The 26277-nt window shown below is 35.8% G+C and overlaps 1 long non-coding RNA gene across 1 annotated transcript; it reads left to right on the forward strand.

The window, feature by feature from the left end:
* Positions 1–745: 745 nt before the first annotated feature.
* Positions 746–16837, forward strand: LOC140160262 (uncharacterized). The gene is made up of 3 exons (XR_011859923.1): positions 746–954; positions 12923–13090; positions 15837–16837. It is a non-coding gene; the product is annotated as an uncharacterized lncRNA (long non-coding RNA).
* Positions 16838–26277: the final 9440 nt, after the last annotated feature.

A 26277-nucleotide genomic window follows, 5' to 3' on the forward strand; every position in this document is an offset into this window, starting at 1 on the left:
TTAACACCTGACTGTCATTTAAATCCATTCCGGTCAGTCATCGAAACTTGAAAATCTGCAGTGCGTTAATTACCACACAGTGAAGTTTAAGAACGGAAGGAAAACTTAGTTGCTTATAATCAAATTCATACTTGAATAGTAGAAACACATTCAGGACATAATATGTATAATACGTTGATAGAAAAATGGGCTTTATTTATTTATAAATATCACTTTTGCATAATTAATATTATGATTATACATTTTGGTGAGGATTTCCCAAGACAAGGAAGTCTACCTTGGTGCTGAACTTGATAACAAAGTAGTCTTTCCAGGAAGTGGATCACCCACATAATACCAAAGATGTAATGGTGCTCATGTTCCTCATGATAACCACGATGTAATGATGATGATGCCTCAAGGTTAAATTCATGTACATAAAGAGAGCTCCCTCCTCTAAAACTCCCAACAAGAATTAAGGGTATACGTGCCCTTATTTGTGGGATTTTTATGGGAGGGCACTTTTAGTTTGTGTCTAAAATTCCAGTTACGTCAAAGGAGCCCATTGCGTCATTAGGCGAACGTTTACGGTATTTATTTATATATTTATTTATTTATTTATTTATTTATTTATTTATTTATTTATTTATTTATTTATTTATTTATTTATTTATTTATTTATTTATTTATTTATTTATTTATTTATTTATTTATTTATTTATTTATTTATTTATTTATTTATTTATTTATACTGGGCAAAGAGCATGTCAAGAGAAGTACGAGAAGCGATGGAGATCAGAAAGAGGGGACCAAGACCATGAATAGAGAGGAAGGCACTTATTTCCTAAGTCACGTATTTGACCCACTTTTGAAGACTGGAAGTAAGACTACTCAAAACCGGAAGCCAGCTTCCCGGGAAAGTGGATCAGATGCTCACATCTGATGAAGTCCTCCGACGAGATGGACGAAATATTAGTAAGTAAAAACTTACTGGTTTTGCCAAACACAAATTACTACTTGACTATTATAAAACGTTACCAGCGATCGTTTGATACAAAATACTTAGGTCCGATTTCTTGAAGCTTGGCTAGTGGTCAGGCTTCCCAAGCTAGTAGGCTAGCCCTACCAATGTGGATACAATTTATTGATTTATCTTTATAGGGATGTTTGGTGTGAAATTGTAAGCACTTGTATATAGGACTAATTGAGCTTAAGCCTGATAGCTTAGGAAGCCTGACCACTAGCCATGCTTCGAGAAACCGGCCCCTATGATCTTTACATAACCCAACATTTAAATGTTACTGAACGTTTCAACAAATGTTTCAAAATGTTTGTGTTTTTTCCTTGCTGGGTAAAATATGAAAGATTAAAAGTTAATAATAATTGCAAAACAAAGAACGGAACTTTTTGCATGGATAGATAGAACAATAACTTATACATTAATAAATATCTAGTAAAATCATTAATTTTTCCTCTTCTGTCAGAGTCTTTACAAGATTATGTTCTATAATCCCGTAAATGACTATTTCAAAACTTTAAAACCGCATTATCGTTTCTATAATTGCAGCATTTATATGCAAATCCCCTTGTAAACCCCGTGCCAACCTCCGCTAATTGTGTTCAACACATTTTAACTTCAGGCGATTATAAAAACATCTGCATATATATAAGCTATGACATTAATTACTTTTTTACAAATATAATTAAACAAATGAATAGAAATAAATCTAGAACAAGCGTTTACCAAGCATTATATGCACGAGCGGTTCATTAGTGCGATAGACACGCTGTCAATAAGAGCTATTTCAAGCTCGTATTGTTTAAAGTATCTCATTGTGACGGTTATCTTCATTTTAGTCGCTTATATAAGAGTTGTTCTTGTATAATGAATCGACATCTTTGCATTAAGAGGCTTACCAATTATAACTGCAATTGTTACACACCGATTCTTCTACATCAAATTGATTCTTCAAAGCGTGTTGTAATAATTAAATAATAGTTGTATACAATTTGTCTAAATGATAAAGTGCTTTGATATGGACTGTAATTATCACTCGTATAGCAGTTAATTAACTGGCGTAATCAGTAAACACTACAATGACCGCATCGCGTGATGTAAGTTACTTTAACTTGCTTTTTGGGGCGCCCTCTACGGAGGCGTCCCACAATATTGGCATGTACTTGTGAGTAGCTTCTAATTTCAGTCTTACTAGATTTACTCCGCAATTGTTGTGCTATTTTGCTAAAATTATGCCCTTGCTCAGAAATAAATCCACAATATGCTTGGATTTTATTTTATTATTGTTTTCTGTTATGCACAGGATAAAATGGTGTGCGTATATTCTTTGTTTAAAAGACAAAATTAATGGATTTGTAAAAACACCAAATAAATCGAGACCTTTGACCTTTGTAACCACTTTGACCTTTGTAACCAGTTTACCGCCTCTTAGAACCCGATAGACGGTGACCAACACTTTGGATTACAATAGCCTAATCTGAATGGCATAGTCCAATAAGCTCAAATAAACAATCATAGTGCAAAATTTGACCTAACTTGCAGAGTATGAGTTTTTGTACCCAAAGTTTCAAAGTCAGGCATCTTATCAAGATCAAGATAGTGATAGTGACATAACAATTAACACGCTTATCTTACCAAGGTCTTATCTATCTGCATGGGGTAATTGGAAATTATGGTGTAGCCTATTTGTTTTAAGGATGAAACAACTGGCTCCTTTTGCATGGAAATTAGAACAAATTACTATACAAGCTGTATCAAAAAGTTTGGTACCCAGCAGTTTTGATAGTAATTGAAAAGCCTGGTTCTTCCAAATGCAATATCGGGTCCCCTTAAAATGATAAAATGATCAGACCATAAATCTTTTGTGACTGTTTATGACATTAATCAACAAATTATGCGGATCCTAGATGTGTCGAGGATGTTATGTTTATGAACAAAACGTTACGTTTGTATTTTCAACATTGTTAATCATTGCTACGTGTATGTTAACAAATGAAAGTTCTGTAATTATTTTAATTCTTCAATGCTAAGTTAGTAAGTATTCTTTTGGATATCATGGGTGTTTCCATAACCTGACCACCTTTTCTGACTACCTTTTCTGACTACCTTTTCTGACCACCTTTTTTGACAATCTTATTTGACATTATTTTGATGTTTGCTATATTGTTATTATCTTTACACTTTGCACAATAATGTTGTACCATTCTGGATGTTAAGTGACATAAAATTGAAATTATTAAGTGAAATTTGTTTTGTTTTTCCATACTTCCATGGTTTTTCACAGGGCAGTTAACTTCTCAGTTTAGAGAGGAGACAGCTATCATTTCAGGTGCTGGGTCAATAATCGATAGAGTAAACACTATTACCACTTCACAAGGTCACATTCAGGCCTATGGTCAAACATGCCCTGATAATATTAAGGGTGCAGCATGAATGTGAATATGGGTTTAAGGGTATACGAGGTATTGTTGGTCGAAGCAGATTTTCATTTATCTGAATCAATATATTATTGAAAAATAACACATTGGTGTTTTGCAGAAGTTCATTATACAAATCATATACTTTGGAAAACTTGCTTAATTTATTGTTAATGAGTTATGTACGTTTTACAAAAGTGTTGTTGTTTCAGCCCTCTCTACAACATAACTCAAGAACCACAGGACCTACAAAAGTATATCTGTGATATTTGAATTATTCTACACGCTTGCTATGATTAAGCCCAATCGCCATAACTTTCAGGTTTTTTGGGACACTTTGACCTCTGACATATCTGGAAAATTGCTGTAATCATTAATTTATTATTGTAATATGTTATCATTATAAATAATAAAATAATTAATTTATACAATAATCAAATTTTTGGGTTTGTTTTTATTCTAGTAACACGTTTTAAGTTATATTTTGTACGCTCAAAACCCCAATTTTTCTGAATTTTCCCGATAGGTCAAAGGACAAAGTGTCCCAAAACTGCAAATGCATTGCAAACTTCCAATGCCGATTGGGCTTATTGAGCAATGCAATTTTGCTAAAACTCACTACCATTTGCAAGGTGCTGTGAACTACTTTGTTTTCTGCTGCTTCGACCAACAATACATCGTATACCCTTAATTGTCCATCAGACAGACAAAGTCAGAACAGGGAAGTGCTGAGGGTAAACACTAGGGAGCACTCGTTCGAATGAAGTCAGGAAAATTGGATGTGCGTGCAAAATTTTATTTTATTTGTTTTAAATAATTTCATTTACCATGAAAGTGTTGTAGTTTTAAGTTTCAAGTTTTATTTGAAAATTGTTTTTTACATCAGTGTCACTCGATCCGATGGTGCATCCAAGACATTAAATATACAAACAAAACTGTATTAAACAAAACAAAATACTCGACAAGCAAAAGGTACAAATAAATAATCTAAAGTGAGAAAGAAATAACAACCATGTACCCTTAAAAATGTTGTTTATCTATTAACAAGTCCCAGAGAAAACCTTGCTAATTATCACCCAGCATGACGTCTATGATTATGGCGTAAAACACTAGGATCCAAAACATTCTCATCTATTAGTGCACAGTTCTTTAACTCCAATACATTTGTACATTCATTGAATGACCTTGGAAATTGGGGTACAAAACCTCATACTCTGCAACTTGAGGTCAAATTTTGCACTATGATTGTTTGGTTAATGTTATTGGACTATGGCATTGGGATAAGGCCATTGTGGTGAGCATCAAATATCACAGGGCTCACTGTAAAAGCTGGTCAGAAAAGGTAGTCAGAAAAGGTAGTCAGAAAAGGTGGTCAGGTTATGGAAACACCCGGATATCATCAAATTGTAAATCTCTAGTCAGATTTTCAGTGTGTTAACAACTATGTATCAAAGATGTTACGTTCATGTACAAAACATTAACGTTCTTATCTTGTAAACATTGTATACCCATATAGCTACTTTTGAAGAATGAATTTTCTGTAATTGTCTTTTATCCTTCATCTCTATTAGATTTTCAGTGTATTAGCAAGTAGATGATGTATATGTATCACAGACGTTATGATGTATATGTATCACAGACGTTATACATTCATAAAAACTTTTCTTTTGGTCAACATAGGGGTAGATCCTATACTATCCATCATATACCCCCCCTGCATAACGAAATTCAACAATATTCAATATCCAAAGCAATATCATCACTACAATATGCCCCAAAATTGAACTCCCCACCCCACATAATCGCAAATTGACACGACAGCTTCATTCCAATTCAATTTATTTCATCCAAAACGGTCCTGTGATACACCTTCCCCAATCAAACACATTTGTCTTGCATTTGATCATCTTCTACTCTTCCCTAGAAAAAATCATTATGATACCAAATCCCCGGGACCAAATCTAAACACCATGCCATGGAATTCACCATATCACGTCCAAGCTCACATAATTTGGGCGCCCCATTCCTTTTTTAAAGGAATTTTTATTTATTTCTTACTTACTTGCTCGCTCACTCATTCACTCAATAACTGCAATGTTGATTAAGCAGTTAAGTTAGATTACTCGATAAGGTGTTGAACTCTTCGCTTATTTACTCGGCTAATATCAGAGCTGTGCGTCTCATAACTGGCTCCCTCAATGATGTTAAACAAATGGTTTACTCTATGGTGTACAGTGGGCCATAGAACAGCAATTTCCCGGATATGTGTGCTGAGGCATGCGGATATGATGTAGCTCACAATAAATCACTTTTTTAAAAGTTTTATCTACTATCTACTGCTGAACTCCACTAATCCAACTCCTTTATAATGATGATACTCCACTACTTTATCTGATATAATAATAGCACACTACTTCATCTGCTATCGATACTCCACTATACTTCATCTGCTATCTACTGTTGACACTCTACTACTTCATACTACCCACTGCTGATACTCCACTACTTCATCTGCTATCTATAAAATAAATAATAATAAATAATAAATTTTGGATTCCTAAAGCGCCTTTCTCCAGATCTTAGAGGACTCAAAGCGCTGTAATTTCGCTGCAATGGTGAATCATCACAATCAGATCGCATCAACTAGGTTGCTGCCGAACGGCGCACACCTATCCGCATTTAGATTGTAACATCCACCAATTATCTGTGCAGCTCCCCAAATTCCATTGGGTGAAGGAAGTTTTGATAACCAAACAACTAATCACCGATTTTTGCGATACAGGAGGAAACCGGAGATCCCGGAGAAAACCTGCGAGAGCGAGCATGGAATCGGGATAAACCAAGTGCACATGAGTCATTGGGCCGCGCCGTGGCTTGAACCCGGGACCTCAGTGGTGCAAAGCGAGGGAATTACCGCTGCGCTAACTCGCCTCGCCCTATCTACTGCTGATACTCCACTACTTCATCTGCTATCTACTGCTGATACTCCACTACTTCATCTGCAATCTACTGCTGATACTCCACTACTTCATCTGCTATCTACTGCTGATACTCCACTACTTCATCTGCTATCTACTGCTGATATTCAACTACTTCATCTGCTACCTACTACTGATAGCACACTACTTCATCTACTATCTATACTGCTGATGGCACATTACTACATTTACTATCCACTGCTGATACCCCACTAATTCATCTGCTATCTACTACTGAGAGCACACTACTTCATCTACTATCTACTACTGATAGCACACTACTTCATCCACTATCCACTGTTGACACCCCACTAATTCATCTGCTATCTACTACTGATATCACACTACTTCATCTACTATCTACTACTGATAGCACACTACTTCATCCACTATCCACTGTTGACACCCCACTAATTCATCTGCTATCTACTACTGATAGCACACTACTTCATCTGCTATCTACTACTGATAGCACGCTACTTCATCTACTCTCTACTGCTGATAGCACATTACTTCATCTGCTATCTACTACTGATAGCACGCTACTTCATCTACTATCTACTGCTGATAACACATTACTTCATCTATACTATCTACTACTGATAGCACAAAACTTAATCTGCTATCTACTACTGATAGCACACTACTTCATCTACTATCTATACTGCTGATAGCACACTGCTTCATCTACTCTACTGCTGATACTCAACTACTTCATCTGCTATTATATATTATGGATAAAGCACACTACTTCATCTGCTATCTACTGCTGATGGCACACTACGTCATCTACTATCTACTGCTGATACTCAACTACTTCAACTGCTATCTACTACTGATAGCACATTACTTCATCTGCTATCTACTGCTGATATTCCACTACTTCATCTGCTGTCTACTGCTGATACTCCGCTGTTTCATCTGCCCTCTATTGCTGATACTCAAATATTTCATCTGCTATCTACTGCTGATACTACACTACTTCATCTGCTATATACTGCTGATACTACACTACTTCATCTGCTATCTACAGCTGATACTCCGCTGTTTCATCTGCTATCTACTGCTGATACTCCGCTATTTCATCTGCTATCTACTGCTGATACTCCAATACTTCATCTGCTATCTACTGCTGATACTACACTACTTCATCTGCTATCTACAGCTGATACTCCGCTGTTTCATCTGCTATCTACTGCTGATAGTCCAATACTTCATCTGCTATCTACTGCTGCATGATACTACAACAACAACAACAACAAACAGGTATTTAGGACGCTATTCAGAAGGTACCATAGCGTTTACAACAAATAAATGAATTACAAAGTTCTTAAAATAGAAAAGTCTTAAGATTTCCCTTGAAAATGTCTGTAGATCCAGCAGTCCGCAGTTGTCTCGGCAAAGAGTCCCAGGCATTTGCGGCGACAACTTTGAAACTTCGATCACCCACAGTGACCAATTCAGACATCGGTATAACAAGCCGATTTATGTCCATGGCTGATCGAAGGGGCCGGGATGGAACATAAACAGTGAATTGTTCAGCAATGTACTTAGGAGCTAAGTTGTTAAATGCCTTGTATACATACAAAAGGACTTTGAACAGAATATTCTCTGCTCGACAGGCAGCCAGTGCAGTTTATGAAGAAGGGGTTTGGCTTCGACTCGACGTCCAACCGCAAACACAAGACGTGCAGCATTATTTTGCAGTCGCTGTAAACGATCCTTATCCCTGGCAGATAGTAAAGTGAAGACAGCATTACAATAGTCCAGCCTGGAAATAACTAGAGCACGAACTGCATGGTGACATGTTTCTTTGTCAATGAATCTACGTATGTGCCAGAGATTTTTGATGTGGAACAGGATTGTCTTGCGAAGATTGTTGACGTCAGCCGTGAGGGATAAGTTTACGTCAAGAAAACAGCCAAGATTCCGGATGACAGGGGAGAGCTTGATACTTGAGCCACCAATGACAAGTTCGGTGTTTTTAGTATCAACGAGTTTTAAGTTGTAGTTAGATCCAGTAATGAAAAACTCGGATTTTGAGTCATTAAGTTTAAGGTAATTTGCTGAAAGCCATCTCCTGATTTCAGCGATGCAGTTTGTTATATTAATGAGATTGTTTTCCATATCTTTTGGAATGCGAGGATCAAAAGATGCGTAAATCTGGCAATCATCAGCATAGATGTGATATCTTAATTGGTACGAGCGCACAATTTCCCCCAACGGGGTTGGAATAACAAGTAAACAAAAGAGGGCCAAGCACTGACCCTTGTGGCACACCATAACTGAGAGTGACAGGTTCTGATAACGTGCCAGATATACACACCTTCGAAGCCCAACCTTTAAGATAAGACTCAAACCATGCTTTGGCAGTACCAGTGATTGCATAGCTCTTTTCAAGACGGTCCAGTAATATTTTGTGGTCAACAGTATCAAAAGCTGCACTCATGTCGAGAAGTAAAACAAAAACAACCCGTCTTGAGTCAATATCAGATGTAATGTCAGACAGTACTTTGATCATAGCAGTCTCCGTACTGTGTAGAGCGCGGTACGCTGACTGCAATGGATCACTACTTCATCTGCTATCTACTACTGATACTCCGCTACGGTACTTCATCTACTACCCAGCAAATACAAAGCATTCCACAGAAAACGTTTAGGGGGCCTAAATATCGGTTTATAAACATCTCAAAAAAAGTAACTAACCTCCTTAAATAATGGCCATTATTCAAAAAAGGGCTATTGTATTACAAATCTGTAAAATGCGTTGGAAGAAGAATTTATTTCTGCGCATTTTGCCACCTTACGATAGCCCAGAAAACAATAAAACACCGGTCAATTTAATGTAGTGATGTCCAGATTTGAAAGTTCCACCTATATACAATACACAAACACACAGATATCATTACATAGATTTCCTTCCATTATACTGAATACAAAATCAATACAATTTACTGCAACTTTCAAATATTGGGTTACATTGATTTAAATTGATTTAAATGTACGATGTGACGTCAATATTTAGTCAATTGCTACAAATGAGATGTCAAAATGTGCAGAAATGAATTCTGCTTCCAACGCATTTTACAGATTTGAATAATGGTCATTATTTAAGGGGGTTAGTTACTTTTTTGAGATGTTTATTTGTAAAGGTTTCTATAAGGGTATAAAACGTTTAAAGCATTCATACAGATTTTGAAACCTCCTGGCTAACACAAAATTTCACCTTAATTTTGGGCTAAAATAGTGAACAGGTGAAACTTTGTTCGCGCTTCGTACGCAATGATCACAGTAACAAACACCGCCAAAACGATGCCCACCTGCCCCAAAACCACTACCACTATGTTTGTCTTATAAGCCCCCTCAAACAACTGATCCTGGCCCAGATACGCCACTAAACATGTTAAATAATTTTACCCCCCCCCCCCAGGATTTTTACAAAGACCACACTGCTGGTCAGGTAGTGTTCTGTACAATCAAAGACCTAGGGTCTATGGTACCCTTTGATCCATCAACCTGGCCACTGGTGTGGCTTTATATAGCAGGGGTATCATTTTTAATGTACAGGAAATTGCCTGCAATGTCCGAGCAGTCTGTGGTTCAAGCAATAGTGCCCTTGAAATGTCACAGTAAATTGCATGCCTTGTTTTGCAAAAATGATCTTAAAATAGGCCTGCATGAGTTTTGTATTTTTCAAGATTAATTAACAAAATTTAATCTTACGAATACCAAAACGACCTGGTCAAGTCTATATCTGCTACTGACAGAACACTACTACATCCCTTACCTACTGCCGATAGCAGAATACTTCATTTATCTACTGCTGATAGCACGCTTGTTCGATTATCCACTATCTATTGCTGATACTCCACTACTTCTTCCACTATTGCACACTACTTCATCCACTACCTATTCCTGATATTGCTATTACTCCACTACTTCATCTGCTATCTACTGCTGATAGCACACTACTTCATCTGCTATCTACTGCTATTACTCCAATACTTCATCTGTTATCTCCTGCTATTACTCCAATACTTCATCTGTTATCTACTGCTGATACTCCACTACTTCATCTGCTATCTACTGCTGATAGCACACTACTTCATCTATTATCTACTGCTGATACTCCACTACTTCATCTGCTATCTACTGCTGATACTCCACTACTTCATCTGCTATCTACTGCTGATACTCCACTACTTCGTCTGCTATCTACTGCTGATACTCCACTACTTCATCTGCTATCTACTGCTATTACTCCAATACTTCATCTGTTATCTACTGCTGATAGCACACTACTTCATCTGCTATCTACTGCTGATAGCACACTACTTCATCTGCTATCTAATGCTATTACTCCAATACTTCATCTGTTATCTACTGCTGATAGCACACTACTTCATCTGCTATCTACTGCTGATAGCACACTACTTCATCTGCTATCTACTGCTGATACTCCACTACTTCATCTGCTATCTACTGCTGATAGCACACTACTTCATCTGCTATCTACTGCTGATACTCCACTACTTCATCTGCTATCTACTGCTGATAGCACACTACTTCATCTATTATCTACTGCTGATACTCCACTACTTCATCTGCTATCTACTGCTGATAGTACACTACTTCATCTGCTATCTCCTGCTATTACTCCACTACTTCATCTGTTATCTACTGCTGATAGCACACTACTTCATCTGCTATCTACTGCTGATAGCACACTACTTCATCTGCTATCTACTGCTGATACTCCACTACTTCATCTGCTATCTACTGCTGATAGCACACTACTTCATCTGCTATCTACTGCTGATACTCCACTACTTCATCTGCTATCTACTGCTGATAGCACACTACTTCATCACATATCTCCAGCTATTACTCCACTACTTTATCAAGATATGGGTGCCTTCTTCAGAAAATAAACCAACAGAGCTCGAACACTTCTTCTACTAAAAATTAAGATTTCACGTTATATGTTAGTGATTGTGTGAGGCACTCCTAAATTTAACGGCAACATTGAGATATGTCTTATATATATTAGACGCGCTTATAGAGGTTAATTTTGATTCAGGGTATTTCAAAAAACAAGTGTGCCAATGTCGAGTGTTGACCAGAGTGTAAACCCTTATTAAACATGCCGTTTTAACGACGCTTATAATGTAAAATGTAATCTTATTTAGTTTAATTCTACATTTATAGACATGATAAATTATAACCCAATATTTTCAATATTTCATTACAGGTCGAATATAGGATGATACTTTTTCCATGATAAGAAACAAGTTTTGATGCCTTTACGACTGATATTAAGCCCGTTGATAGTTATATAAATATTAAACATTATACAATATGCACATTTATAATTACATTTCATGTTACAAGAATTTTAAATGCCTGATAAAAATACATAAATAATTTGTACACTTTCTAGATGAGGTATAACGTGTAAAAAACATGTTTTCACCTATTTATAAAATTAAGTAGCATTTAAACAAATGATAAATACTATCATTCACCCCACCAAGCTGCCCACATAATTAAATTAGCAACTGTCACAAAATTAGCTTTCCCTCAAGTTACCTTTTTCTGTTTTCTCTTCGCTTTCCATTTCGTTCTTGCAAAATTATTTTTTGTTGAAACTTCGTGCAATTTATGCATCATTGAACTTATATGAACAACAGATGGCGCTAATTTTTTCCACCGTGTCCAGACGCGAGGCGCCAAGTACGAAATGACGGTTGCGCTCAATTCGGCATCTACCCACTGCGTCCAAATTCGTTTGCAGCAAAATTCATCATATTTTTGCGAGCAAATGTGATAAAGTTAGTTAAATATGATTATTTCAATCATATTTTACAATTATTTACAAAATTAAACAAATGTCAATGTATAAAAACACGTAATTTTGATTTTGGTGACCACGCCCACTTTTTGTAGAATGTCGACAACACGGTTCTACGTGTTACTTGTAAGCTTTGTATAGCATTTTAGCAGCGATTTTTACCAGTTTGTTGGTTTTATTTTTATATTTGATATATTTTGCATTATTTTTCTGTATATTTGCGAACATTTTTAAATATACAAATATTAAATGACGCCTTGTTGTATAAATAGTGTCTTGGGCGCAGTCAAACAAGAGAGGGGAAGGGCAATACCGAGCCAGCTCTCTCTCCCTCCCCAGTAATCCCATATAATATTTAAACCCCTAGGCGTAGTTTTGCCGCATAATGCCATATATAAAGCCGTTTTTGATAATATCATAAGCGTGTCAAAATACAATAATATCTTTTTTTTTAAATTCAACTAATTTGTAAAATATGCGTCTCTGTGTACACTTCATGACCAAGACGTCGAGTTGTCGAGTAGACTTTCGCTCTTGAAGCGTCGCCTTTCCACCTCCCATTCAAACCTTAAGATGGCTTATACAAAATAAACTACGCGTACATATCGAGGTAATATAAATCCACGCACTTATATAAATGGATCAATTCATTCAATTCTTATCTTTTTTACCATTTCAGAGAAAGTTTCTTTGCCTCGCGGACGCTCTCTGTGTACCGAATATGACACTTGGAGGAGTGTGCGTCCATTTTGGAGTCCAAGACAGGATAACCCAGGCCTACCACTACCTATTGTAGCGAGACACAATGACCTCTACGTCTTAAGAGGAGGATGAAAAGAAGGACTCGGTAAATACCGCGTATGATTACACTAAAATGTTTTAAAAGCAATGCGCATTTAAGAAGAGATTAAGTCGGAATGAGGGAAATTGAGCGATAGAATTGCGAGTGAAATGTCATTTTTCGGCACGTGGTACTCCAGTTGCGATATAAGTCTCCGCCCTCTTGGGTATTAGCCCTACTTCCAATAACAGTCTTTTATTTGATGTTTTTAAATATTGAGCAAATGCAAACATATTTCCGGTAAAGTTTGCAGTCATTTTAACAATAATTTTTTAGTTATTTAAAAAAACAATTCTAATGCCGAAAAATGGCACAAAAAGAGCCAAAATATAGAGTTAACATAAGAGAAGAAATGAAATGACAGTTGTGTTGACAGCATAGTCCTACTCTGAACATCGGTATTATTATGATTTTTATTAAAGGTTTTTAAATATTAAGCAAGGTAAAACAAATTTTCCGGTAAAATCCAAATTAATTTTGGCAATAATTTGTTTCTTATATAAAAACAATTTCAGTGCCGAAAAATGGCACAAAAATGGCACAAAATGACAAAATAAAGGCTAAACAAAAGAAAGTAATGAAAGTCGTATGTTACAGCTCACCCCCACCCCCAACGTATGGATTATGTCCATTTTATTTAAGTGTTGTTAATTCTAAGCAATTGCAAACATATTTCTGGAACAATTTCAATTCATGTTTGCCAATTCGTTTGTTCTTATATGAAAATAGTTTCAGTGCCGAAAAATGGCACAAAATGACGAAATAAAGTCTTAACATAAGAAAGTGGGGAGGGTCGTATTTAACAACCTCCCCCTACCCCCATGTATAGATTATGTACATGTTATTTAGTTTATAAAATTACTGAGCAAATTCAGACATTATTCCGGTACAATTCTAATTAACATTTACATCTAATATGAAAATAATTTCAGTGCCGAAAAATGGCAAAGAAATTACAAAATAAAGAGTGAACATAAGGAAGTAATAAGAGTCGTATTTTACAACATACCCTTGCCCTCAACATAGGGATACCATCTGCTCAAGTGCTGCGTAAACATCTTGCTAATTATTCTTTGTTGCCCTTTTTGGTGTATGACTTTATTGCCCTTAGAAAACAAAGAGGCGTGTATTTAGAACATTTTGCCCTATTCGCCGTCAACTTTTCTGAACATGAATTATGTCAGATTTGGGCAGATTGGTCGTCAAGGAGACTGCGTTCCAACCATATCGCAGTGTGTATTGTTAAGGGGTGCTAGAGAGAGGTAGAGAAAGTTAGTTATGTTTTTGCCGTAAGCTTAAGGCCATGCTTCGAGTATCACAAAGATCTCTTTAAAAAGTAAAAGGTAATTATTTGTAAAAAAAAAATGTGCGGAAAATTAGATTAATAATCCGCTTGTTTGGGAGGCGGTGCCATGAAGCCGATCGTCAATGGTATGCAACAAAACCAAGTGCTCGAGAACAATGGCTTTAATGGGTAACAGTCTCATCAAGTGCGAATAAAAATGGGTGTTAGAAAGTTTAAGCACGAGTGTTAAGAGAAAGAAATTCGTGCAAATGTACACGAGTGGAGTATTCTCAAAGATTTGTAGATTTGAAACAAAGGATTGCCAAACCTCCGATGCCGTTTTTCCTCAGTAAGACATAGCCGAAACACGTGCTGACTGCTCCCCCAAATAGGGCTATACTCGAGTTAACGGCAACCCAAGGCTACGTATACACCCAAGCGACAAGTTTTATCGCAGAATAGACAGACTGTTTAGTTCTTGTGCGAAACAAGACACGCTAGAAACAAGTTGGCAAGCTGGCTGAGAGGCGAGGCGAGGCGAAAGGCATCGGGCACATTTGGGACAAGCCGGCAGAGGCGAGCGATACGTGAAAACCAAACTCTGCATGCGTGCCCCGTCAGAGGGGATACTTATCGTTAAATAAGCTACACAGGACGAGTAATTTATGACTGCAGCTGCTTAGAAAAAGTTCCCAAATCTATTGTATATTTAGGGGGTAAACACATAAGTCCCTGAATTGGGTTTGGATGTACGATTGAATGTTATTGAGTATATCAGATGCACCTGCAGCACGAAATGGCAGTCCGCTTTCTTTCACCAATTAACGACAAATTAGACGTATGTATGGGCAATCATTAGCCAGTCGTCTAATAAGAACCTAAAGTAGCAAGTAATAGGGGTGGAGAAACGGACGTCTACGTTTACTTAGCTACGAAATGCGCATATGGATACCGCGACCACAAATGTGGGTAGAAAAAAAGTGAGAGCCTTTGTCAGGTATACGATATTTAGGCGTAGCTGTTTGACTTCCAAATACTTCTTAATATAAATGATGAAAATTTAGACAAAAGAGGTTCTGACATATGGGCAAACATAGCACATGTGCTCCATATATACTTGCTACTATATTTCAAGCACTCTGAGGTCGTCTTATAAACTTTCACTCCCGTCTGTTTCAATTTCTTGGATATCAGTTTTTGAAATTAATGGCAAAAGCGATACCTACTAAAGAATGAATCAAGAGCGTCCAGGATGACGAAAAAAGGCGTAGACAATAGATCATGCATGTCGTATTTTTCCCGTGTTTGCATCGCCTTTCCCCCCATATGCCACCCTGCCCTTAATAGTCCTCACACCCCTGAATGTAACATACAAATGTTAATTAAATACACAAACTATCTGGTATTGACAAATTGAAAAGAATGAATTTCACATTTCGCTTTTTTTTCCTTCTCACTATTTACCAGAAAAGGCGTTACCAAGCTGCTGCCATGTTTTGGAGCGAACGAACCATTTGCCGAAATGTGAGCCCCCGCTGAAGCTATAACATGATACCTATCCGTAGCTGTGGATCTGCCTGGAGGACATATGCAAATAATACACTCTTTATTGACAAATTCAAATGTAGAAATTCAGGTTGAAATCATTTTTAAAAAACTTTCAAATGTCATAATGGTTTCTATATTTTCGAGTACAACGACGACGTGATCTGCGGCCAGCTGTCTCGTTTCGGCACACACTCGTCACCCATCCAGTTGGCCTATACCATACTCATATATAACGCTAAATTTGATGTTATTATATAGAATAAAGTCTATTCTAAAGGATTAAGTCCAAATATCACAAATATAATCATATATTTTTAAAAATTTCAACAAAAACATTTACTATTTAAAATCGTAATTTGGGCAAATCCATTAAAATGTGTTTTTTCGACATCACAATGGCGCCATTCTTTTTGATAAATGTCCCATAATGTGTAGCCCCTTGTACTAAATATACTCACTTTTAAGTGCTTAAATTAGTTTATTAAATCATTAAATAAGTGACTCATTTTCTATTTTTCATCGTTTACCCACAAAATCTACTTGTTAACAAGTGACAAGAAGTATTCATGTCATTAATTGGCAAGCAAGAGAACATTCGGCGATACAAGCCCTTGAACATGAAATAGTGCCGTGGGAGCCATGGTAACAACATTGTTGTATCCTGGTGACAGATTGATGATAATGTGACCTTTGACATCTATGACTGCCTATCAATTATAGTGAACAATAGAACTGGGACATATACGTCACAATCATGACATCTGTGCTGTTTTAATCTCAAAATTATCTCATAAAAAGTGAAGTTTTCACTTTTAAGTTTACATAATGTGCAAAAGACCGAAAAAGCGGCACGCAGGCCGAAACAGATATTTAATGTAACATTACGTGCGTATACCAGAGGTCTACATTGTCTTTATGTAATTTAGCATACTGCAGTTACTGTCCGTTTTCCTATACACAATACACAGTGCTCTCACCATTGACGCGTGACCCCTACAAATGATGTATGTTGGGAGAATGGACACTTGCCTAGTTAACATCACTGTGTGAAAAATAACCAGCCAATATTTTATTTATTCTCCAAAACTTCTAGCAAATATATTTCTCTATCATGACCTAAAATTACAGCTAGGTTAGATGTTCAGAAATGGTCGTACTTTTGTAAAATATGAGTGAGGGCAAGGCATAGCTAGCCAACTCCCGTGTTATTTGAATGGAGATTTGACCGAAAATATTGGTATCGGACCGCTCACTTCTGAAGGATGCCACAAAAAAACCGGTAAAAGCTACATTTAAATTATTCTAAATAGGTTCTAGAAAATAAAGTTTTGTAACATGTCCTAAATTTTTAGCTAATTTAGGTGTTTGGAGAGGTCGTACTTTTGTGTTTTAGGAAGGACATGTAAACGACAGATAACACCAAAAATATGAAGAAATTATTTCTAAACCGTGTTAAGTCAAAAATCATTATGTTGCTCATTTTCAAGAATGCTGGTTTACAAAAAGCACGACATTGTCTGATTTCGTGAACAAAGCCACACATAACATTGTTTCCTTTCGTTTCCTTTATAATCGGTTACCCAACTGAAGCTATGAATACCAGCTTTATTGCGATATCGCACATGAAAACAGTCACTTGTGCACAACCAGAGAAGATCCGATTTAATCAGTTGAGCTGGTTGAGCTGTTTCAATGAGTGTTATCTTGGTTTAATAGCTTTTAATGGGGTTAAGTCCTGCAAAGGTCGAGATGAATTCTACTGTAGACATGACTGCATCATGGTACATTAAGTTAAATATTTTAAATTAACAGTGCTAAAACTTACGCTTAATCTGGTTAAATAACTTTCTTTTTCAATTTTCTTAATGATCACCTCATTTTGTATGTATAGTATACACGCATTATGCATGTTGCACATCACAATCACCCTATCATCAGTGGGTAGCATCTGAGTTAGATTATCATGTTTTATGGCAGTTTTAATATTTTAAACGCCATATAAATCGTTAAATATCAGTTATCAAATATGTTACTTCTTCTGAAATCGTTCATTTGATCTGAAAGCAGGCTTGTTTACAAACTGGCATTAAAAAGGACATAATAACCTACCAAATTTAAAACTCCCATGAACTTGATGAAGTAATCCCAGCCCTGAAAAAACACTGCCCCCTTTATACAAGGACATGCTTATCGCCTGTAGGCATTTCATAGTATCATAATGCATATAATAATCTTTTCATAACCTTTAAAAGTACACTTTGATGAAATGAAAACATTATGAAGCAACAATTAGCTTACTTTTAGTACACATTTTAGCATCACTTGAAATCCAAAAGCAGTCAACTTTCACCAAATGACCAAACTCTGCTACATCGTAGCACGTCCTGGTGCACGGTGTCACCTTTCATTTTGTAACGGTCACTCTGTAATATCACTAACAATCGAAAAGTCATCCTACACTCTAAACTTTATCTAAACTAAATCTTCGTTATATCTTGAAATAAAATTCATATTTAATCTCCTTTTTAAGAAAACAAAATGAATATCAAACACTTTCACCAAATGACCAACAGTTCTTCCGGCAAAATCATAATATAACTGTAGTTTTTATAAAACTTTCTTATCATCACCCTTATGAAGACCATGTCGTGTTTTGATTATGATTTTTAAATAGCCATTGGTGATTTGGAGACCGATACATCATTCTATCCGTTCTAGAGTCAAGTACATCACCGCCCATACTATTGTTAGTTAATCGTCCGTATTTAAGTGGACATTAAATCACCTAAGGCATGTTTAGTTTGCGATATCACATCTATATCGAATCATATTGCTAACAGTTAAGTGTATACGGAATTTATTAACAGCCGTATGGTTTAGTGTCAGAGCTATTTCCGATCTTTTTTAGAAGCCATTTTGTATTTTTTTACAGAAATTGCCATAACTTTACGGTTGTATTTACCGTTGTATATATATATATATTTCTCATTGTAAAGCGCTGTGTTCTCAGCAGTGTGCTTATAAATGCTTGTATAGATAGATAGACAACTTTGCAAAGTTATTTTTTGCAATATATTGTTTGAATTTCATAAAAAGAACGAAAATGAACTATGCTTTATCTTTATTTATTAATTTATTTTGTTGTACTAACTTACAACGAACTGGTGTCTTTGTGCCAGGGTCGAGTGAAGCATGGGTCATTTTCACGAGTTCGAAGTCTTAGATCTGAGATAACTTAATTATGTTTTCTCTTCTAGATGCAACAAAATGCTAACGACTTCTTTGGCCAGGATGGGCGAAAGCCAAAGGCTTCTCAACCGTGACGGTCCTTTGGGAATGGGCGATTATCTAACAAACAAACAAACAAACACGTCAACGCACAAAAAATGGGTAATTCGGACTAATTGTCGCCATGGGGTCATTTTAAATGGATTTAAAATATACAAGAAAAAATATTAATAATTATGGTGTTGCATATTGTGTTGATCTATGGAATTGCTTTGTTATAATAGCCCCTCGTCAAAAGTTAACATCAATTAATTAAATGTTCAATGCTGGTGGCAAAAACTTTTATTGTTTCCGTAACAATAGATGTGTGTTTATATTTATAACAAAGAATAATAATAATAAGATAATCAGTTTGTCAAACATATATATTTGCTGTGTATGAAAATACGGCGACTTGACATCTAGAAACGTCAATGCAACATTCTATTCGCCGCCATATTTTACGCATTTTTTTATAATGATCAAACCCCTTGTGTAATCATGCATGAAAAAAACCATTTCTTAAGTTTTGGATTCCTGCCGTGATTTATGCTTTCTAGAAGCTGTTAATTTTATTGTCCATTCCTGTTTTTGATACCGTTTGTCTCTATTTTTCTCTTTTAGTTTTTGTTCTAGTAGGAGTTTAATTTGTTCACAGTCCTTTATCATCATGATCATGTCGACTGCCCAATGCTAGAAGTGATCAAGTGCAATAGTTGCCCTGTGAATACATATGACAATTACACATGGCAGCTATTGTATTTATGTGTGATATTTTGCTGCTTGAGTAATTCAAACCAAACGTGTCACCACAAGCACAACACCTTTCTTGTTAGATTTTGTACGTTGTAGTAATAACTAGTGGTAATAAAACGATGGAGAAACTACCATAATAACGATGACGATAACAATGATGATGAAGATGATGATTATAATGTTGCTGATGACGATGACGATGATGATGATGATGATGATGTTGTTGTTGTTGTTGTTGTTGTTGTTGTTGTTGTTGATGATGATGCTGATAATGATGATGATGTTGCTGCTGATGATGAAGATGACGATGATAACGACGACGACGACGACGACGATGATGATGATGATGATGATGATGATGATGATGATGATGATGATGATGATGATGATGATGATGATGATGATGATGATGATGATGATGATGATGATGACGACGATGATGATGATGATGATAACGACGACGACCCCAGGGAGAATATAATGTCTTAGAGACTTTCGGTGAGATTGCTTTGTAAGGATTGATCAAAAAATGGAAAATCTAGTCTATCGTCAAAGTTAGCAGCAAGGTCGACTTTCCTGTTTCTGAATATCCTCGCAAAAATAATAGTATTAGTAATTTTTATTTATTTATTCCTTTCGGCCCTTAGGCCTGGCACAGCCCAATATCGCAAAAGCAATAAATTAAAGAGGGAGGCCATTTAAACATCAAAACAACAAATATAAAAGAAAGAAAGATCAAGCATACGTTCATGAAAGTTCATCTGTGTTGGTATAAATCATGATTTTGATTTAAACTTTTGATCCAAACACAAGGAATTAATTCCTACCTCGGAATTTTCAGATGGTACTCCATCTTTCATCAGCGAGTGAGTGACTGTATCAGGTCGTGATCTTTTTGACCTTTGACCTGATAACAGACTCGTAGACTCCTGAGAGTTTGAACCGGCCCCCGTCTTTGTTGAGAGATGATAACACAGCACAGCATGATGAGTAGCACAGCATCAGAGGTCTCAAACCACATTCACATCGAGTCTCCTGGACATTTCGTGGACTTAGATAAAGTTCACATACTCGATAGGGACAGCAGGTGGTTCCAACGTGGAGTCAAGGAAGCAGTTCACATCAAAGCCAACCAACCATCTCTCAACAAAGACGGGGGCTGGTTCAAACTCTCAGGAGTCTACGAGTCTGTTATCAGGTCAAAGGTCAAAAAGATCACGACCTCATACAGTCACTCACTCGCTGATGAAAGATGGAGTACCATCTGAAAATTCCGAGGTAGGAATTAATTCCTTGTGTTTGGGTCAAAAGTTTAAATCAAAATCATAAAGATTAAGCATGTTAAGGGTAATGAGGTGATTTATACCAAGATGACCTTAGCACTCATATAATAGATCATCGGTTGATATTTGAATCTTTGGAAAGGTAATGCTACTGTGATGATGATTACGACGACGATGATGATGATGGTGGTGATATCAGATGATAATACTGATGTTGACGACGAAGATGATGATTGTCATGGTCATGGTGATGTCAGATGATGACGGTGATGATGATGATCACGATGATCAAGATAATGATAATGATGATGATGATGATGGTGATGATGACGGCCATCACGACGACGGCGTAGACGATGATGTAAACGATGATAAAGATTATGATGATGATGATGATGACGGCAATGACGACGACAACGATGATGATGATGATGACGATCATGATAATATGATGATGATGATGATGATGATAATGGGTTATAAAATACAATTATTATTAGAGTATTTTGTGGAGATTTCCACAAATGGAAACCTTTCTTTGTCATCAAAAACAGCAGCAAGGTAGACTTTCCTATTTGTGATGCTCCTCACGGAAAGATCAAATGTTAATATTCAATAAAATGGTCACACTTTCCATTACACAGACTCAATTGACACAATCCTAACACTAAATTACACCTTTATGTGTTATCTACGGTAGACAGCAGGTTCATTACAAGGACACACTGGAGTGACTTCAAGATCTTTATCAGATAATACGTTCAACACAATAATAGACCTACTAATATGTGTGTCATATTTTTCAATAGTTAGCATACTTTTTTTCAGTAATGATCCCTATTTAAAAGCTTCGTAATGCTGATGATATCGGCATTATTATTGTTGACTCCCGTGAGAATTATCGTTAAGCAGATGTAGTTAATAAAGGCAGTGATTTTCGAAATCAGACAATCTAAAAATTCATTTAAAAATAAATCAAATTTTGCCCTTTTTGTAAAGATAAATAAGACCGAAAAGGTCACATTTTTTTCATATGTATGCAAAAAAAAGCCTAATCATAATTTTATTGACTTGCCCTCCTCTTTTTTAAAGTCATTTCTACGTATTTTTTGTGCCTTTTCGCTTGGATCACTGAAAATGTCTTTAAACAGGGGTGTAAGAGGCCACAGACCAAAAAGAGTAAAATTACTAAAAAAATGCTGAAAAACAGCGTAAAATCAGGGTAAAATTGCCAAATATGGGCTGAAAATAAAGGAAAACGCGTAAATTTTAACAATAAAAAGAGAGGAAATCAGCTGAAAAGAGGAACTCTCACACCCCTGTTTAAAACATACGTCAATATCTCCTTTTTTATGTCCTATACAGTGTCTAACAAGCTTTAATAAATAAAACTGACAATGATGTGATTTTGAGTACATTTTGTATCATCTATCATCTAAAATAACATTCCAAATTACACGATAAATGGGGATGTTTTCCTCTTTCGAGTGTAAATGGTTTCAAATTGGTAAAGAACTTTTTAAAGAACTTCAACAGAACTTTTTAAAGAACTGAAACAGTACATCTCCTGTTCATATGGGCCGGAAATTTGGTCTATTTCTAATATTTTGCATGCTTTTTGGTATCGCTGGTGATGGGTTAGGACAATAATGGTAACAAGTTGGGTTATTGGGTTATAACAATAATAATACAAAGTTGTGTAGTAACCTGATCTATTATACTCCTTCCTACTTTGACCTTCCATTGTGTAATTATAAACCCCAAGGGCCCTAATAGGGAAAAAGGGCATATATTATATTTATTTCACTAACATGTTACTTCCTTTTATCATAACTTTTGTCAAATTTTGAATGACTTTTACATGGTAAAGGGGTGTAACTTATAAGTACAGTATAAGGAAGATACTTTATTTTGCTAAAATATTTGCCATACACTAATATAGTGTAGATTATTCTTCATGTCAGTTAACCAAATTATGGCCAAAGACAGTAACATTATTTTAATCCCTTTATTGTGTTACAACCTTTTTCATACGAGTCAAATAGAAAAGTTCACCTCACCCATGATAAAAGGAAGTAAATTGTAAGTAATGTAAATAGAAGATACCCCCCTTTAACAAATTAGGGCCGTAAAGCCATGATGTACGATTTCCATCAAATTTTAATGTTGTTATTATCTGTACCCAAAGTGGCACAATTGTGTCGCGAGATTAAAACAAGCAAATTGAACAGAACACTAAGACTATGCCCTTAACGTTGATGTAAGCATTATGTCACAACAGTATTTTCTAATTGCCAAAGAGGGCGCTTTTCACTTGCACAATTTTTTTTTTGAGACAGGCTGTATAACAAGTTAAAAAGCATGAAAAAATGGCTATTTTTGCCGTTTAACGTGGAATTCTATGGGGACTTATTAATGTCTGAATACGACATGTCAAAATTGCCTTGTTTACCTGACAAATACAACAAATTTCTCAATTCCATTTAGGTGTAATATCGTACATTACGGCTTTAATGTCAATTATGTATGAGTATCGCAATTGTTTGAATTGTAGACATCACACTCGTTTACTTACGTTGGGTCACGTCACATTTTAGTTGGAAGTGAAGAGTTTAGATAATATGCTTTGTTTTTTTGTTTGGTTTTTTGTTTTTGTTTTTTGTTTGGTTTTTTGTTTTACTACGTTGGGTCATGTCACATTATAGTTGGAAGAGAAGAGTTTAGATAATATGGTGGGTTTTTTTGGTTTTTTTTATTTATTTATTTATTTTTGTTGTTGTTTGTTTTGTTTTTTGGTTTTTTTTGGAAGAGAAGAGTTTAGATAATATGGTGGTTTTTTTTGGTTTTTTTTATTTATTTATTTATTTTTGTTTTGTTTTGTTTTGTTTTTTTTTTTTTTTTGTTGTTGTTGTTTTACTACGTTGGGTCACGTCACATTTTAGTTGGAAAAGAAGAGCTGGTTGTTTTGGTGGGTTTTTTTTTGTCACACCAGAAATTCAACATAAATTCGGTATATCATCAAAGCAACTTGTAGTAGGTGTGAGCATGTTTCGTTCGACCGGCTGCCTTTTATAAAAGCATGAAATCCAAATATTTGAGTCAAAATGACACCCAACTGCCGTTTGACATCTAACCACTTTACCAAATTTAGATTTAATTGTTCTAATTATTTCTTGTTCATAATACTGAAGACTGGTCGCTTTAACGAGCGATTGCTTCTTAGCCAATGAAATGGCTCGTTCCTTATCTTAAAAGAAATACCAACCCATCTCATAAGTTATTAAACAAACTCATTGCCAGCGAATAAACTTATAAAATCAACTTAAACAGCCAATATACAAAGCATAAGTCCAAAAAAAAAAAAAAAAAAAAAAAAGCTTAAAAGTGTAACGCTTAACATATTATGTAGCCATTATGTGGAAAAGTGGGTCAGCATGTGAATGTATGTTACATTGTGTCTATTCATCTAAGTAGGCGGCTCATAACATCCTCAAGGAGTTTAACGTTTATATAGTTACCTCGTAAATAACCCAAAGCTCTCTAACTTTTTACATGACAACGTTGGGCAGGATTTTTTTTTGTTACAAAGAGACATCAATGTTCTCATAATGAAAGAACCATTATTTTGGAATCTATTTAGAAAATGTGGGCTCTTGTTGGTACCCGTATGGTGGGAAAAAAAGTGCCGATTTTTGGTAACATAAACTGCTGCATCTGCCGCTGCGGACATGTATCATGTCAAGTTTTTTTACAATTTACTCTAAGTTGCATACAATGCAATGAATTAACTGGTTTTGTGCCTTATTTAGTAGATGGGAAATGTTAATCAATTTAATTATAGATTATCATCAATCATATTCAGAGATTTTGTGCAAATTTATTTTCTATTGTGTTTAGTAATATTTCGTGATTTTAACACAATGTCACTATGGTGACGTTAATAATTTAAAGAATGGTTTGAAATGTTTTGATTGATTGTAATAGATTTTGATGAATGGGATATTTAATTTGTGTTCTGATCATCATTTTTGACACGCATGCAAAGAAAATTAACAAATGTATCGGCTTAAACATTTAGTAATGTTATTAAATAGATACATGGGTTCTTTTGTTACGCGTCTTTTTTGCAATTAATTGCTTTGTATTCCTTATCATGAGTTTTCATAGCCCTAAAATCACAATCATGTGTTACACATTCTGAAGTGATGGGAAAATATGACTTATTAGTAATTAAAAATATATATGGTTTTGTATTCCTTATCATAAGTTTTTTAAAGTTTAGAATCACTATCTATGTGATACACATTCTAAACTGATGGGAAATATGCCTTAAGGGTTGACCCATTAACACACTAAATGTTTAGAGTCATCATCATCAATCGGCTGCGGAGCAGGCGAGCACAAGATTTTTCCATGCACATCGATTATATGTTCTGCTTGAAGGCTTTCACCATACATATACGCTGGCGAAGTGATGTCATAATCAGATTAACTACCATAGCAATAGATGAATACAATTTTTGAATAGATCGCTCTGCACTGCAGCAGGTTGCACTAATCACCTGTCTTCAATCATACAATAGAGGTTATCCGTGTTCTATAAGCTGCATATCCTACCAGCGACTCCTATACCTTGTTTAGGACTTTCAAAAGAAGTACCTGCATGTGCAACCATGACTATTTCAAAATAGCCCGCCAAAGTCATGCAGGTAACTCCGAGGTCGTGCATTGAATTAGTTTGAATGAGGAATACTACGGGAACCAGTGCCTTTTGTTAGAAGTCACGCATGAGTAAAGTGGATAACCTCTATAGCTTGAATAGTCTACAATACCGCTCTTTTCAAAGAGACTAATCTTAAAGGTGCAAGTGATTAGCATTTCCTTGACATCTATGGTTCAATGCATCAGTACCGCATGAACGTCGTAGTGCGGGGCGATATAGTCAAAATTGTATTAATCTTTTGCTATGGTAGTTAATCCGATTAACTACGTCACTTCGCCAGCGCATTGGATGTAGGTTATATTTAAGAGGTGGTGGACGTCCAGTCCTTTTG

This window comes from Amphiura filiformis, chromosome 9 (genome assembly GCF_039555335.1).
Source record: "Amphiura filiformis chromosome 9, Afil_fr2py, whole genome shotgun sequence".
Classification (NCBI taxonomy): domain Eukaryota; kingdom Metazoa; phylum Echinodermata; class Ophiuroidea; order Amphilepidida; family Amphiuridae; genus Amphiura; species Amphiura filiformis.